This window comes from Pinus tabuliformis, chromosome 1_2 (assembly GCF_031772625.1).
Source record: "Pinus tabuliformis cultivar Carrire ecotype Pingquan chromosome 1_2, CPIR1, whole genome shotgun sequence".
NCBI classification, from domain to species: Eukaryota; Viridiplantae; Streptophyta; class Pinopsida; order Pinales; family Pinaceae; genus Pinus; species Pinus tabuliformis.
This window is the reverse complement of record NC_142298.1, coordinates 1,309,004,831-1,309,022,978: the sequence shown is the minus strand read 5'-3', so window position 1 is coordinate 1,309,022,978 and position 18,148 is coordinate 1,309,004,831. Positions and strand designations below refer to the sequence as shown.

At 38.7% G+C, this 18,148-nt stretch overlaps 1 protein-coding gene and 1 pseudogene across 5 annotated transcripts in view; both read left to right on the top strand.

Moving 5' to 3' along the window:
• Positions 1 to 18,148, top strand: part of LOC149211019 (mRNA export factor GLE1-like) — a 532,145-nt gene that overhangs the window by 317,067 nt on the left and 196,930 nt on the right. The window lies entirely within an intron of this gene.
• Positions 4,006 to 14,627, top strand: LOC149211020 (autophagy protein 5 pseudogene; annotated as a pseudogene).

Below are 18,148 nucleotides of genomic sequence, written 5' to 3'. Positions count from 1 at the left end.
CGGATGCATCAATCTTTTTCCAGTTGGTGATCATTGGAGTAGCCATAGGTCTACAGTCCTGCATTATAAAACTTTTCAAAGTCTCTGTAGCGTATCTACCTTGCCCAAGGAAAATTTCACCCTTCTGTTTCCAAACTTCCAAACCCAGGAAATAATGCATCCGTCCAAAATCCTTCATGTCGAACTCTATAGCTAGGTTCTCTTGGCAATCTTTGATGAGCTTGGATGATCCTGTCAGAAAGAGACCATCCACATATAAAATTAGGATTAAAGGCTCATTCTCTACAACCAGATAGTAGAGGTTAGAATTTGTGTCACTCTTGACTAATCCTATCTTTTGCAAGTAGCCATCAATTCGACCGTACCATGCTCTAGGTGCCTGTTTAAGTCCATACAGAGCTTTCTTCAATGTGCATACATGAGATTCCTTCTCATGTGTCTCAAAACCCTTTGGTTGTTTAATGTATACTTCTTCTATCACCCCGTTCAAGAATGCCGTCTTGACATCCATTTGGTGAATCTCCAACCCATTTGAGCTGCAAGGGATATCACGGATTTAATAGAAGTATACCTGGCTACTGGGGCGAAGGTTTCTTCGTAGTCTATCCCTTCCTTCTGAACAAACCCCTTAGCCACAAACTTGGCTTTGTTTTTTTCTACACTACCATCTGTAGCATATTTGACTTTGTAGAGCCATCTCGACCCTACAACTGACCTGTCCTGAGGTCAAGGTACCACTTCCCAGACATCATTGACCATTATGGAACTGTATTCCTCCACCATAGCATCTACCCATACTTGATGCTGAACGGCCTGCTAAAAACTTGAGGGTTCTCTAACCTGAGCTACGAAGGCTTGGTATCTGTTTGGCTGTCTACGCTCCCTTTTCTTGTTCTTGGGCGCCCTGACAAAATTATCTGCATCTCGAAGTATCTGTCGAAGTTCCTGGCTCGCTCTTCCACTCGTAGTGGGTATATCTATCTGCTCCTCTTCCTGAGGCTCCTCCTTTGGAGTTCTATCTTTAGAAGAAAATAGTTTCTGCTAGTCGAAGTGGCTAGACCAATGGATAATCCTTTGACTACTTTTCGAAAGGCATTTCTCGGGATTTTCTGAAGGCCCTGTCCTCCATGAACTTTACATCCCGTCGAATTATGATCTTCCTATTCCCCAGAAGATAGACTCTATATGCCTTAGCATTCTCGCTATATTCTACAAGATATCCTTTCTTCGTAGTCTGATCCAATATCTTCCTCTTCTTTTCGGGTACATGGCAGTATGCCAAACTCCCAAATATCCTGAAATGACTCACCTCAGGCTTCTTACCGGTAAAGACACTCTCAAGAGTAATCTTACCTAAAGCCTTGTGAGGAGTCCTATTCTGGATATACACTGCCATGTTGCATGCCTTTGCCCATAGAAACTTGGGCATATCCTGATCATACAACATTTCGTTGGCTGCTTCAACAATAGTCCGATTCTTCATTTCTGCTACTCCATTCTGCTCTGGATTATAGGGGGCTGTCCACTCTTTTCTGATGCCTTCCCTTTCGTAAAACTCAGTGAAGTCCTTGTCAATGTATTCCCCATGATTGTTTGAGGCAATATCTTTATCTTCTTTCTTGTCAGATTCTCAACTAGAGCCTTGAACTCTTTGAATCGACCAAAAACCTCATCCTTGGTTTTTAGAAAGTAGATCCAAGTCTTTCTGGAACAGTCATCAATGAAGGTGACAAAATATTTGGCACCACTAAGAGCTTTTGTGGACATGGGTCTGCAGATATCTGAGTGTATCAATCCCAAAACACTCTTAGCCCTATTGTTGCTTCTGGAAAATGTTGCCTTGGCGTACTTGCCTAGTGCGCATCCTCTGCATACATGATCTCATTCGGTACTTAATTATGGAACTCTTGATACCGTTTTCCCAATAATTCTCAGAGCCCCATGGTTTAAGTGTCCCATCCTCCTGTGCCATAGTTCATTCAAATCTTTATCCCCACTGCTACCTATCAGTGCCATTGGAGATTCTAGTTGTAATCTATACAACCTGTTATTTCTAATTCCAATATGGGCCTTCTTTTTCCAACTCGGGTGTTTGACATATACTTTCTTTTTGATGAAGAAAACATCATAGCCCTTGTTTTGAAGCTGAGATACAGAGAGTAATTTCATCCCCAATCCTGGCACACGTAGCACATTGGTTGCTCGAAGCCGATCCGCTGCTTTATTTTGAAAGACCACAATAGCTCTTCCTACGGGTGTACACTTTGCATTATTTCCCATGGCGATCTGAAAATTCATCCTTTCTTCCTAATAAGTTGAAAAACATTCTCGTATTCCTGCCACATGCCAGGAAGCTCCACTATCTATATACCAAACCTCAAAGGAGGCAGAACTCGCTATTCAAGCGACTTCTTCCAATTTGGAAGCTAACATAGAATAGTCGTGATCCATGTTCTTCGTGCTCTCTTCTTTCTCTGGAGATCTGTGTGAGTCCCTCTGAGTTGATGCCTTGACATCATGCTCCTGTCTCATAGCATATTCTTCTATCCTGTTGCCCGATCTCTCCTCTGATACCATGTGAAAATTTCTAACATGAAATTCTACTGCGGTAACTTATTTATTTCACCTACTTATTTCTCACAATAAGTTATTTATGAAACCCTTCAGTAAACATTAAAATAAATTCTACTGCAGTTATCACATAATTACATAGAGAAAATAACAATGATATGCAAGTACAAGAATCAATCACATTAACATTGTTGTTTTTGGACAATTGTCCCCGGAAAAACTCAATGTGGGAAAACTGGTGCAAAAAATGAGAGAATTGATCTGGAGTTTGATTTCTGGGGCTAGGAAGTTGAGAAATTTGAACTAAGTGATCATTTAGTAGCAGAGGGGCAGTGAGAATCCGGGAGAAGGACTTTCCGGAGAATACTGACAGAGAGGCAGAGAGAGCTTGTAGAGAGCAAGCACAATAGCTGGGAGAGCTGACGCTAGGCCAGTCTGGGCCCATGTAGTCTTGACGTAGGGGCATAAAGGCCCACGCAGAGCAAAAAAACTGTCTGTCATGCATAATCTAGAACTGCCAGGAACAACCGGGATTGCTAACGTAGAGGGCAAAAGAGGTGACGTAGTGCTGATGCAGGGCCTACGTAGGGCCAATGCAGAAGTAGCCAGGGTTAGCCAGTCTTGTGCCAAATCAACGAGAATTCTATCGGGTGAAGTGAGGTAAAACTCGCTTAGATTTTCCGCTAGTGTTTTTCTCTGTAAAAGGATTGCTGGATGAACATCCTAGATTTGTATTCAAATATTTCCCCTGCATAATAATAAACCCTCAGAACTGTTGCATTGGTTTTCCCACATTGGGATTTTCCGGGGACTATTGTGTCCAAAAATAAGTTTGTCCTATGTATTTGTTTCTTTGCTCTGTTTTTTGTTTCATGAGATGAACTATTTAATTAGTGTAGGCTGCAAAAGTAATTTTCTTCAGGATTCAAAAGAATAACTTGATGAATGTAAATTTAAAAGTCAAGTAGGTGAAGTAGAATAAGATTTTCTATAGTAGGGCTTCCTTCAGAGTGTAGGAATTTTCACAAGTCTCTCTCCGAGTGAGTTGATTGAGAGAAGGAGCTTCCAGTTCGAATTTTCCCATGGTAGAGGGAGCAACGCTGAGGCTCGGTGTGAGGAGTAGTTGGTGGACACAGATTTTTCAGTGGGCAGTTTTGTCAGGCTGAAAGACGTCAGAAGAAAGAAGAAGAGCATAGTGAGGGAATACTTCCTCAGTGATTTCTTACCGAGGATATCAACATTTCTCAATTGCTAAGCAGTAGAGGAGAAACAGCTTACCGACTCCATCAGGGGGTGTGTAAGTCAGCCTAGGAGCTACGCAGTAGGGAGAAAGAGGGAGTTGTTGGACAATTTTCGGAGGATATGGCAACCAGTGGCTTGAGGGATCAGGACAGGTTGGACGAGGCTTCCAATTATGCCATCTGAAAGGCTAGGATGACTTTCCTTTTAGATGAGCATGCCCTGAAGGCATATGTTGATAGTGTGGTAGTTGTCCCAACAAATGTAGATCAGCTGAAGAAGTACAGAGCTAAGATGTCTAAGGAAAAGAGGATGATCCTGGATGGAGTCAAGGATCATGTGGTGTGCCACATTGCAAGAAAAGGAATTGCTAAGGAGATGTGGGATGCCTTGGCCACATTGTATCAGGGATCTTTCGAGTAGCGGAAGATGTACCTAGAGTAGAAGATAAGATCTGCTCAGACGCAGAAGGGAGAACGTGTGGATCCGTTCCTCACAAAACTGAAGGAGACCCGTGATGAACTGTCAACTGCGGAACATACACCTTAGGATTCAGAGTTAGTGAGACTGGCTCTAAATTCTGTCTCAGATGATTGGAAAATTTTTGTCTAGAGTATCTTGGCAACGCAGTATTACCAAATTGGGACGAGATGTGGGCAGCTCTGAAACAAGAAGAGCTGAGGAGAGACCTGCTCAAGGTCAATCTTGATGGGAGTAGTAGCAAAAGTGGGTCGAAGCCTAAAGTGGAGGAAGAGGGTAACACAACCCTTGCATCAGGGGCAACAAAGATGAAAGAAGGACTTCTCTAAGGTGAAGTGCTTCAGATGTGGTGAGATGGGCCACTATGCATCCAGTGTCTTTTGAAGAAAAAGGACAAGGATGAGAAGCATGATCCCAAGGTTGCAACCCCGAAGATCGATGAGGAGGAGTTCGCCATGATAGTCGAGATACCTCTAGGAGGGAGGTGGGCTGATATAGAGTTGTAGTTAGGAGGATTGCAGATGGGCAGGATCCTTGAGGATCCCACCTCTTGGATCGTCACCTTGCTACGGGAGCCCATGATCAGTAGTAGCGGGATGGTGGAGTTTTAGTTGGTGCCATGGAGTGTTGATTCCACAGATGTAGTGGCTAGAAGAGCCAGAGACAGAGCAGCGCAAAGCAGTGAGGCAACAATGCAAGGAGGCACAATGTAGAGCTTCAACAACGCAGTGGCTTCAGAGGCAGAATGGGACTAGCAGTAGTCAGGATATCAGCACCAAGGAGTATCCACTGGATACTTGTCCAGTCTTGGGTGTTTTTTCAGTTGCCTTTCTCAGCAATTGAGTTGCAGTGCTAGCAGCGGCAGTCGTAGCAGCATAGGAAATGCAACATTTGAGAGGGGGCTGCAATACAGATGTAGCACTGGCAGTGGAAATGTCGAAGGCAACAATACAGTGGTGGAAACAACGCAGTGGTTGGTGGACAATGCGTCAGATATCAACAGCGCAAAGACGATGCTTTAGAGTCAGAGTAGTATGCAAAGAGGCAGTGTATTGCTAGAGCGCATTACTCGCTAAGAGGGAGTGTTGATTTGGGGTAGCATCGGATGTGCTCTAAGCCTCAAATTTTGTAGGGAGGCTTGGGCACAAGTATTCCAAAGAACCCATAAAGAGTTTTGGGAAATTCCACCCAGAAGTGATTTTATTAAAATTATTAATATTTTTAATTGGGTTCCTAAGTCTAAACTTAGGAAAATTAAAATATTAATGGGTACTAAACTAATCAGGGGTGAAACTTCTAGAAGAAGCCACAGATCAAGCCAAAACGATCTGAGCCTTTAATTATGAGTTAATCTAGGCCATTGGTTGTCCAACAGGAAGATATAAGAAGGGGCTTAAGGGTCATTTGGAAAATACATAGAGAGATTGAGAAAATCGATTTTCTGAGGTGAGAAGTTCTCAGGAGGAAAATTGATTGAGGAGATCTTGCAGCAAAGGGGCAGTGAGAATCCGGGAGAAGGAAATTCCGGAGAGTACCAAGCAGAGGGAGAACAAAAAGACGTCCAGAGGAAGGCTAACGCTGGCCTATGCAGTGCTGACGCAGAGGCAGCGTAGTCCTTGAGGGGAAGTCGAGTTGCTGCTGAGGGAAGTCAAAGTTCAGTTGCCGGAAGCCAGGGTGTGAGTCTGGGAGGCAGAAAGTCTATTTCTCAACCAACAAAAGATCTAGAGGAGAGGCAGCGTAATACCCAGGAGGGGTGACGCAAAAGCTACCTTGGGTGATAGTTCTGTGTAGAGACCACGTAGAGGGTGACGCAGAGCCTCCAGAGTAGCAGGATCAGTCACCGATTCTCCAGTTACAGGGTGAGATCATTTCACCAGTGTTTTGTTCAGTATTTTCTTTGTATCGGGTGCTAGTTGAGCATCCTAGAATTGTACTTAGAATTTCTCCTGCATAATAATAAACCCTGAGAGTTGCTGCACTGGTTTTCTTGCATTGGGTTTTCACGGGGACTATTTTTCCACAAATAACTGTGTTCTATGTGTTGTATTTTTCTTTCTTGCTCAATATTTTGTTTCCACATATATGTAAATTAAGTGAAGGCTGCAAATGTGCTTAGATATTTATCGTAGAATACAATAAATAACTTGCATGATTTAATGAAGTAGGAGAAGTAACATCAGTTTGCTACAGTGGGGATTTTGGTGTAGGAATTCTCACAATTACTTGGTTAATTATTAGGAACTTTCTAGCATTTAATAATTAATTGAGTTTTTTCCTCAAACCATAATCCCAAAGCTGGATTGTAGCTTGATGGCAAGGCCTTGGGTGAATGATAGTGTCTAGCATCGTTGTGTATTACCATACTATCACTCATAAAGTTTTGCGGAATTTGATTAGGTCTAGGGGTTAGTTTTTTTATTTTTTAAATTTCTCGTATGATGAAATTTTTAATAAAATCTAAATGTAAATTGTTATAAGTATAGTCTAGAGAAGTTGTATGGGGTGTGTGCACTCAAAAAAACACCTTTCCTCCCCAAATTTCTATTAAGACATAGTTTGAGGGTTAAAAAATAAGTTATGGACCCTCAAAACCCACTTTTCCTAAGTTTAGTGGAAAATGTGGCAATAAATTAGCACAAAAATATATTAAATGGATAAAAATAAATAACTCCACATGACAGAATGACATGGAAATAATCTCAAGTCAAGAGTTGAGTCAAAGGACAAGTGGAAGATGATTTGGCACATGACATCACTTGAGATTATGAGCACATGGGGAAATCAAATTTCTCAGCTACAAATGAGGAAATCGATTTGGTGACGTGGCACATCGATTTGGTTGGAGTATCTTTTATGGATGGTCAACAAATTTGATAGAGAAATTAGTGGAGATTTGTCTCCACTCCCATTTCACTTAGCTCTTACACATGGCAAGGAGCTCCACTCCAAGCCCCACATATTCCAAGGAAGGCCCACATAATTCATGATGGGGGCTCAACGCATGGCACATTGGGAACATCAATGAGAGGTGTCACTTCTTGGCTTGATGGTTGGGAGTTAACTCCCTCTTGTTGCACATTTGACATTTCTTTGTTTCACACATGGATATTCGACTTGCTTGATGAAGAATTCGATGGCCACCTCAAGGAGTTTGATTTGGTTGAAGCTGCACACATGTCATCTCATCTCTCCACTTGGAATTTGACTTCTGTGCTTGGGATCTTCTCCAACACCACTTGTCACATGGGTGTCTCATTGGGATTTGATCCCATATCTCTATGTAATGGAGCTTTGTGCTGTTATTTTGTATTCATGTTATGAGCTATTGGGGTTGAGGAAACTCTGCCAATTTGTACACTTGCATTTTTCTAATAAAACAAAGACTTTGGGGTATCATTGGTGTTGTCTTGGCTATCTTGAGGTGATCCCTTTCCATGTTATATTGTTGTGCTTCCATTTCCTATGCATTTGGTTTGTATTAGCTTCTATTGCCATTTGTTGTGGATCTATTTCCATTTGATTTAGAGTAGTATTCTAGGAATGAAATTGCTAATTGATTTTTGGAGGAATCGTTAGTTTATTTTATCCATTGTGTTGCTCTAACTCCTTTTGTAAGCTAATATTTGTGTCCAAGTGTGTAGAAAATCTTTGAATTTGTGTGTAGGATCCTTTTAGTCATGGGAGAAGTCTCACATAGATTGATTCACTCTCGGATTCAAGATTGCTTAGACCCATCGATTTTAACTTCATGACTTTCATCTAAAGAGAAGCAAGAGGGGAGTTTTCTTTTCCATATTCTACTTGAATCACTTATAAATTTAAATTTCTTACTTCCTTTGATTTAAATCTAGAGCTTACAAAAATTACATAAGCTAATTAGAACAATGTTCTAGACTAGGCAAGTATGGGGTTTTACTCCCATCACTTGGTTTAGTTTCTTTTATATTAGTGTGTATTATAATTTGTCTTCTTTGCATGCTCTCTCCACTAACAATCCTCTTGTATTGCAGCCCATAGTTGAAAGTATTTGCTAACTCATTTTGTGATAGGTTTTGAGGAGTGTTTTCTTCAAACTTCTAACAAGTGTTTGCAAGGCCTTTGATATACATTGGGATCAAATTTCAAGGAGGCCGTGAGCACTTAAGATCTCCTATTTGCTGCAGGGCTAAGTTTGCTTGAGGGCTGCACCAAAAGTGGCTAGGCCGTGGGCTCTTGAGGCTGATTTCTCTTTGTAATTTTCAGATTTGAGGAAGTTCTATTGGCCATTGTGGTTGCCAAGTTTCACATTGTCGAAGGAGGGGATTCTAGCTTATATAGTCCTTGCTTTGTAAATCTTGTCCTTCATTTCTTTTGGGCAGCCTTTTAAAGACCTTCTCCTCATTGTAACACTAATAAAATAAATTTCTTTGGCTTGAGGGAGCTTGAGATTCATCCCATGGTATCCTGCCTCCTCATTTAGAAGGAGGACTCTAGTGGGTGGATTGATTTGCATGTTCTTATTCTTGACTTTCACAATCTAGTTTACTTACATGCATGATTAATTTATTAATTTAATTCACATGTGGTAACTCTTGAGAATTAACACTACACCATTTTTCATTTCAAGTTTGCTATTCCATCACTTGAGCTCTTGCATTTGTTTAATTGTTGCTTTCAGTTACAAAATTTCAATTTACCTTTTTGAGCAACTCATTTTACATTCTTGGCAAGCTTTGATTTGGTTCACTAATCCATCTTTACATTCATCTTTGTGAATTGTTTCATGATTATTTGAGTACATGCTTCATTTTTTGGTCAACTTATGCTACATGTTATCTTGATTATTGTTGATATTCTTTGAAGCATTACATTGTTGTCATTTTGGAGGAAGTTACTTTTAAGCAACTTACATGTATCATTTCACTTAACTTGCTCACAACATTAAGCTACTATTTTTCCATTTTGAAGTCATTGGCGCAAATTAATTTTGGGCATTTCACTTATTTCTATCAACACTTCTATTTGGATAAGTAACCTCATGCATCTCATTTAGGCATTCTAAGCACTAATTTGCATTTTTAATTAATTCACCTCCAAGCATAAGCTTGGCTGAAAGACATCTTTTAGGGACCCCAGGGGAGGGATTGTTAATGCAACCCTAACTGTCTTTCCCTGGGTGGCCTTCCACAACTTACATAAAATACTTGTTTCAAAACAGTCGAAAGAAAGGTCACACCTAGAATAGGCATATAGATTAAAATCCACCAAGATAATCGCATCTCACCTTAGCTAGTTTTCACATCATACTAATATACTATCTTAGATCACTTTCCAATTTACTTGCAAGTTTTATTTGTCTTATGTGCTTGTCATGATGAATGGTTTCATTATCTATAAAGGTTATGATCTTTTGTTGATCATTTCATTTAGCAAGTACAACATCTACTTTTGCAAGTAATACTTTGCTCCATTGAATCTCATTTGCAAGTTATTTTTTCTCAAGTAGCATATTGCAAGTGGTGTAAACTTTCATCTTGCTATCTTTAATTTACTTGTCAATATTGCTATTATATGTGCTTGATGTTTATTGCTTATGATCATTGAATGATATCATCTTTTACTTGAGCATTTAATTACAAGTACAGTTTGTATCCTGCAAGGGATATTCTACCCTTCATCTAACATTGCTTTATTTTGCAGGACTAGTTGTATTTTACATTGAATATCTATTGAGCAAGTATTTATTTCATTTGAGTAATTTACATGGCATTGGTTTACATGCTTATCTCTTGAATGTTGTATTGATTATCATTGAACATACATCTTTATATTGCTCAAGCTTGCTCATATTTTGAAGTAGTCCCACTAACCTTAAATCTCCTAGAAAACTTACACTTCACTCACATTTCATCAAACATTCATTTATGGACCACCCCCCTTAGCTTTAACTAGGAGAGAGCTTTAACGCGAAAAGAGTTGGGAATAGGTGACAACCCCATCTCTTAGTTTGCCACCAAGTCAGACCTTGTGGGGTTGAGGATTTTTCCCACATTAACTAGGTGTGCAAGCGATGCGACAACAACTCCGATTTTTTTGTTTTGTTTGTGATATTGGTGTTGTGATGTCAAAATATTGGTGATGAAGAACTAGAAATAGGTACCTCATACCATTGAGAGGGGGAGAAATGGAAGAGGATGTTGATAATGAAAATAAAAGTGATGATGGACAAAACCCAAAGAGAGATAAAAAACCTTTTGGAATTATGTGCTTGGGGGAGGGAAAGGGGGTTGATCCATTGTCATACGTCTTACATAGGTTCATATATCCATGTGGGAAAGCATCTTTGTGGGATTATGCCATGAGATGAAGGTAAGACTATAGGAGTCTACTTGTAAGCATGTTCCAATCAAAGATTGAAACAAGTACAAGAAGGAAGAGGAGGAAAACAAAAAGGATCCAAAAATTTAAGGTTTCAATATGGGAGTCGAACCACAATCTCACAAAGAATATTCGTTGGTTGATCACCATCCCCCCATGCTAGTGGATTCTCGCTTGCGCATGCAAGACATAGAACAACATTAGATTTCCTTCACCAAAGTTATGGATGACATGTACGTAGAAATTTTTAGGTTTCTGTACCCATGTTGTGTACCATTCAATGTTCTTTGCTCACTCCATTGGATGAAATCTTGAAATGGTATGAGCCACCAGTGATTCCCCTAAAAGATACAAGAGCCTTCAGGTATGATAAAGCTAGAACCATGGGAGTTGATAGGGAAAGAGCCAATATCCATCTTGCTCTTGTTAAACTTTCTAATACTAGCCAAATTTATTTTCTCACGACAATTTAATTTATCCTTGGTAAATTATTTATTTACCCAAAAAATTACCGAATCACCGAAAAATAAAATCACTAGTATTTTTAACTTCTAGAATTAAATATATGTAGCGGAAATAAACTAGAGAGATCAATCACACATTGCAAAAATAATTCACCCACAACAACTTTCCATTCTTTCATTATATGGAAAATATGGGTTTTTTGACCCACAAAGACACAAAGAAAAATACAAATTTGGAACCTGTAACTTGGCTCTCTTAGAATGAATTTAGCCCAAGATTACTTGGCCTCAAAGAAATTAGTTTCTGGATGAAACCACCTTGAAGTACTCAACCCAACAATTATGCTAGAAACTTAACCTGCACCCTCCTTGCGTGCCGTTGATGCGCAATGAGGAAAACTGGGCCCTCTAGCAACCCAACCTCCTCTTGAATAAATCGATCTCCCTCTGACAACTTGGCCTTGCAATCTCCTTCTACGCAACCCTCCTGGATTCACACAAACCCACTCGAACTTCTCCTCTGCGCATTGATCAACTGAGCTAGTCATACTTGGAAAAAATCACTTTATCTGATTGATGACTCGTCCACACAACTTGTGCTCTACATGTTGTTGTCTTCACCTCCTCGCTAGGCTTCCTTTGTAATCTTAACTAAGTCCAAATCCCTAACCCCAATCTCCCTTCTAGAACCATCTTGGAGATCAACGTTTGAGATTATTTCTAAATCACTTAAATAATAAACTTATTTATCCTTAGAAAATAACTCAATAGTCCACAATAATTAATTTACTTTAATTATTTTACTTTTCCTAAGTTAGACTTAGGAAAGAAGACATAAATCACTAGAAGAGGCAAATAATGTCTTCTACATGCTAAGACACCAAGTCTATGTAGAAGACCTTTCGATGCTACCACTCACATCAACAATCCTTCCTTGCTAGGAAGGGATTCTCCACCACCCCCTTCTTATCTTAGTACCTGTTTCTCTGTAGAAATGTACTACAATCTCACAACTCCCATCTGAACCTTGTCTCTGATGAAGTGATATCTGATCTCAATATGTTGGACCGATCATGAAACATAGGATTTTTAGAGAGCTTAATGCAACTCTGATTATCACAGTGGATCACTGTTGGCCCCATCTGTAGATCAGATTATCCCACAAGCATCTTGCAAAGCCATATTGCCTCATATTTTGCCATACTTGCTGCCATGTACTCTATCACTGCTGAACTGAGTGCCATTTACTGTTGCTTTCTGTTGAAGCATGGGATCATGGTTGATCCCAAACTGAAACAACATGGACTTTCTGTCCACAACACTCCCTACCCAATTAGAATTTGTGTAGCCTTGCAGCTACACTCCTCCAACTCTGTGTTACGAACATAAATTGTGTAAAATAAAATAAATATAAATAAATGTAATTACCAAATAATCAAGTAATGATTATGTTAAGTAGTCATTAGTTAAGTGAAAAGGCATGTCTAAAAGACATACCTAGTCACGAAAGGACACCTGCTTAGGTATATATGTAGGTCCTCATTGTAACATTCGACATCACTTATACATTTTTATATATAATAAATTATTATTACAAAATATCTCGTGTATTTTTACATTCAAGCCAACAAGCTACATGTTTTGTTGCTTTAGTGGTATCAGAGCCATGGCACAAAATATAGTCATGCGAGTCTTTGAACGTTGTTCGCTGCACAATATGCCATCATGTTCACGTCCTGAATTCATGGAGCAATTTAGTAAAATTCAAGAAACATTTTATCATTTATAAAAATCATTTACAAAAGTTAAAGCATGTAGAAAGGAAATCGATAATAAGGAAGATAATAGCGACAATGAAAAAATGAAACAAGTTGAAACAGAAGAAGAAGATTTTGATCAGAATGATGATAATGGAAATGAAGATGTTGCAGAAAATGATCAAGATAATGATTCCAATGAAGTTGATATAGTTTAGGATGAGGATAATCTTGAGAAACAAGGAGATGTACAATATCATAACAATGAAGAAGATGTTGTCAATGAAAAACTACCATCTGTGGCTTCGGAGAAAGAGCAGGCTGCTGTAGATATTGACAATGAAATGATATCAGATTTATCCTTGTTGAAAGAAGCTGTTAATGAGGAACTGCCATCAGTAGCTCTTGTGAAAAAACGGGCTCTTGAAGATGCGGAGAATGTAAATACCTTCGAGAAAATAGGGATGGTGGGTAAAGGCAGTTCAATTATTACTGCAACCAGTGTGACTGCTGGTGTGACATTCAGAGTCGTCCACATTTAGATATTGATCTTAATGTGCCTGATGAAGGAGTAGTGGAAGATGGTTTGATGACTTGTTTATCCTCTCAAATTTCTTCACGTGTGACAAGTTCAGAGCTTGCTACTGTAAGTGGTCATAGTTTTGTGCTTTCATCAAGGGAACAGTCTGCTTGCAAGTATGTGTGGATGGGCAACACTCCACTGCAAGTTCATTTGCACGATTCCGAAGTTACAACAATTCCTATCTCCCCACCTCTTCAAGTCTTGGCTCCTCGTAATGGATACCTTCCTCTTCTTATTCCTGTCATAAAACCTCATTTTCAAAGTTCCTTGCCTCCTGGAACAGATACAGTATGGTTTGACTACAAAGGCTTACCTTTGAAATGGTACATTCCAACTGGAGTCTTGTTTGATCTTCTTTGTGCAGAGCCGAAAAGGCCATGGAATATAGTAGTTCACTTTAGAGGGTATCCAACAGATATATTAAGCCCATGTGAGGGTGAAGACAACGTGAAATGGAGTTTTATTAATTCTCTAAAAGAGGCATCCTTCATAATGAACGGAAGCACAAGGAATGTAATGAACATGTCAAAACCAAATCAAATAGAGCTATGGCAATGTGTTGCAAAAGGTGACATGGATGGGTATAATCGAATTTCTGCACGACTTAGGTCAGGACCTGTTGTTGAGGATGGTGCTTCTGGAACAAATTTTGGTAAAGGGTTATCAAATCGGCGGAACCATGGTGAAAGTGATAGTCTTGAAACAAGTAGAACTGGAAAGATCCCACTTCGGTTGTATTTACGTCATCTAAAAGAAGTTCGAGATGATCTTGCTGTTGCATTTCCAGTGGAATGTTGGGATGAGGTAACTTATATCAACAAGGCTGTAGAAATTCCAAACGATGAAGGTTCAACTTTTACTCTGAGTGCTGCACTGGAAAGTGTGCTCCCTGAACTTTTTCCAAAACATTTTTCAGGTGAAGAGAGCAAGAGAATATTATTCAAGTTAGAAAAAGAGGAAATGGACTTCCACATAGGAATTGGAGAAAGAGAATACAGTTCAGTGACAAACACTAAAAGTGGAACCATGGAAAATGACAATAGGAAAGATTTAGATTATACTGTCACGAATTGTTATTGTCTCCTTGTTGATCTGGTTGGGTTAAAAAAATGGAAATTGAATCAACGACTCTGGTATTTGCCGCAGGGTGGAACGGATTGCCGTAGGACCTGTTGACCACTACGTGTCAACGACCTATAGCAGTACACCCCTTTTTCCGCAAAAGGGATAGCGCTTGATCGATGTGTTCGTGCCGTACAACTATCATCATCAATTTCACTTCCAAGATGTTATGTAAACCCTTTCTGCATATGTATAATGTAAATAATCTCAGTAGATCTCTGTCGTGTATGTAATTACCTAGGTAAACCTACTTTTCTGGTGACGATTTACATTCCGAGAGGTTTTTTGTCTCACTGATCCATTCTCAGATGGTTGACAGAGTTTTCCTTTAGCCTTACCCCAAAGCCAGAATGGACTTTGTCACTGGGATCTTAGGCGAGTCAATGTAAAAGTGATTTGGGATTAATCCTAACTATTTGGTTAGGTTATTTTATTACAAATTGTTTGGTTTGCTGGACTATATTTGCATTGTAGAAATGGGTAGTCTGTGAGGGTCTTTTACAAATGGGTTTTCCCCGTTATGACGTAAAAAATATGAAAATTATGATGTAAAGTGTCATGAGGGTTGGAAATTTTTTTTTATCCCCTCATAGGTTAATTAATTAAATTTTCTGGAAAAAAATTAATTGAAATCCTAAGCCAGAAATTTAATTAATTTTAGGTCCTGGTTAAATTTAAATATTCCAAAGGAAAAATTCGTCGGTCCTTAAAAATCAAAATTAAAAGGTCCTCGGACAAAGGTAAATTTATTATTTTGCTAAATTTTAAGCCTTTGGTCCCTGGGGTTAGTCAAAGTCAAAATTTTGAGGAAAATAATTCAAAATTTTAATTTTTGAATTAATTAAAATGTATTTAATTGAAAAATTCAAATTTCCTCAAGAATTTAAAATTTCGACAGATGAGATTAAAAGAAATTTTGATCCTCATCAACGGTCAAGATTGCTTTGACGAGGATCACTCGAACTAACCGTTGGAAGATTTATCTTTAAATAGGAAGATATTTGTGAGTCAATTCCGATTTTTAAGTCGTGTGCTTAACTTAAAAGCTCTTGTATAATCTTTTCTTGAATAATAAAGAAAGTCTTTGGGGTTAATATTTGCCGGTGTTACTCATCATGGAATTACTATAAGATGTGTCGTTTTTCATGTACAAAATATTTTTTTAGCCATTGATAATAACTTCTGAAGAGTGATTTGAGTACAGGTATTTTGTTTAGTCGCTGAGGTTTAAATGATAATTTAAATTTTGAATGTAATAGCAGGTATCTCTATTTATTTGAATTTTATTATCATTTCTCGCTCTATTTTGATAGCTGGATTAAGTTTTGCAAGAGAATCTTGATCTTTTAGATCATCGGGCATTCGGGGAAGTTTTCAGTTGGACCAACCAACTCTCGATCCGTGTTTTCTGAAGAGCCCAACTTAATTTAATCCCATGCTTATAATACGATTTTTATTGGTGATGCATGAAGGGTTTTGAGCTATAAGAACCTCCTTTAAAATTTTAAAATTTAATTTTTTATGTGAAAAATTGATAAATCTGGTTGTTGAGAGCCTTAGATTATCAGATCTGGAAGCGGAGTTGGACTCACACTCCCCAGATCTGATAGATCTGCCATTCCTGTGCATAGATCTGTAATTATTTTTGGTTTTCTGACTTGGGTTTTGTTGGGTTCTAGTTTTATCATTGTATATATTGTTTGGGTGTTTTTTTATTTCCTTGTAGCTACAGATTTGAGGAAAAAATCCGTGTAGAGTCCTGATCTATGCCCTAGAGGGTAAGATTTGGACCTTTGGGATTTGTTTGCATAATTTTGTAGTCCAAGGTTTTCAAAAGATTTTTTTTGGAAATAATTTAATTTTTTAAGGGTTTCACTGATAAATCTTAAGCGGAAATATAACATTTTAATCAAGGTTTTCTGGAAAGATTTTGATTTCTTCATTCAACTAATTGCCTAAGGAATAATTAAAATGCTAATTTAAAGTTCCTTGGTGTTATTTTGTGATTAAATGAAATTTTCATGATTTTTCTATGGTCAAGGTGCGATAAATGTTTTAAATCATATTCTCTATTGGAGAAAGATAATTTTGCTAGATTATCCTGCATGTCAAACTTTTGAGCACTTTTACATTTAATTGTTCATGATCGTCACTTTGCCACAATATAAATTTCTCTGGTTGACTTGTCATTTATTTAGTGTTTGGTTAATTCAAATTAAGGGCACTGGTCTATAGTTATTGTTATCTTGTGATTGTGTCTATCTATCTTGATTGACTAAGACCTATTCTAAATTCATCAAGTTGTTCATCCTGAAAATCTCCTAGAGCCTATGTTCCACAGTGGGCTACCCTCATCCATTCACCTTAGGGACCACCCCCCTTGACTTATCTAGGAGAGAGTCTAAATGGAGTGAGTAATGATTAGAGTGATAGCCCTTACTATGAGCGTTGTCACGGTGCCTAGACACTTTGTGCAACAACAGGACCTTCATATGGATATATTCTATTGGCTTCCTATGCAATTTGTGTATAGGTATCGAACTGTGTGCAAGCAAGGGAATGACCTACTTTCCTCAAACTATTTCATAACTTGGTTTTGTGAGGCATCTATCAAGAAGCAGCCATATTTGGCAATCCTTGCTTTCAATCCATAAAAGCCTTATGTGTTTTTCTACTTCTGCTGGCGTACCCGTATAAAGTCCTCCTTCACCGTTTCTTTCCTAGACGATTGGTCAATTGATCCAAGTGGGTCATTCTATTGTTACCACTAGATGGAAGAGGGTACACCGCACCATTTCGGCATTGGGGGTTTCACCGTATCATTTGAGGGAAAAGACTCAAGTGCAACGCCCATGCCCATTGATGTCGTGCTTCTTGCACCATTCACTGAAACAGTTCGCAATTTGGAGGACGACCACGACATCCTGTGTTGCCCACGAATGGTTGCCTGCGGGCCACATATATTATTAATTGCTTGCAAAAGAATGGTCGTCGACGTTGGACAAGTGGGTGGGGAACGGGAGCGCGAAGCCGAGAAGGAGGTGGTGATTATTGTTTGGAAGTTTAAGGTTAAGGATGGTAGCCCCGAATTTGTCACAATTTATCAGCAGATACACCGACCGACGTGTCATCGTGTCGTGGGTACTGAGATTAGTCTAATCTCCGTTGAAATTTGCCACCGAGGAAAAACGTTACGCTGTGCAGTTGTGGCGATGACAGAAGAAGGTCCATGTTTCTTTCCAATATATATGCATAGAGGGTGTGTGAGCAACCACGTTAGTAACCTTTCTTCCGTGGAGCAAAGACACATAGGAATAGATTTGGGTGTCTTCCACCGTGACAGGCATTACTCCCGTGTCTTCTGGTCCAGTCGTTCAAAAAAACAATCAACCATCGCCTTATTTCATTTAGACGTATCCTCTTATTAACTAGGCATTGTGAACTAAAATATTAATAATTATAATTAAATTATTATATTAATTAAAAAATAAATAAATTATCTATATATATATATATATATATATATAGATATATAATTAATAAAAAATCGATGGATAACCCTTGATTCAAGACAG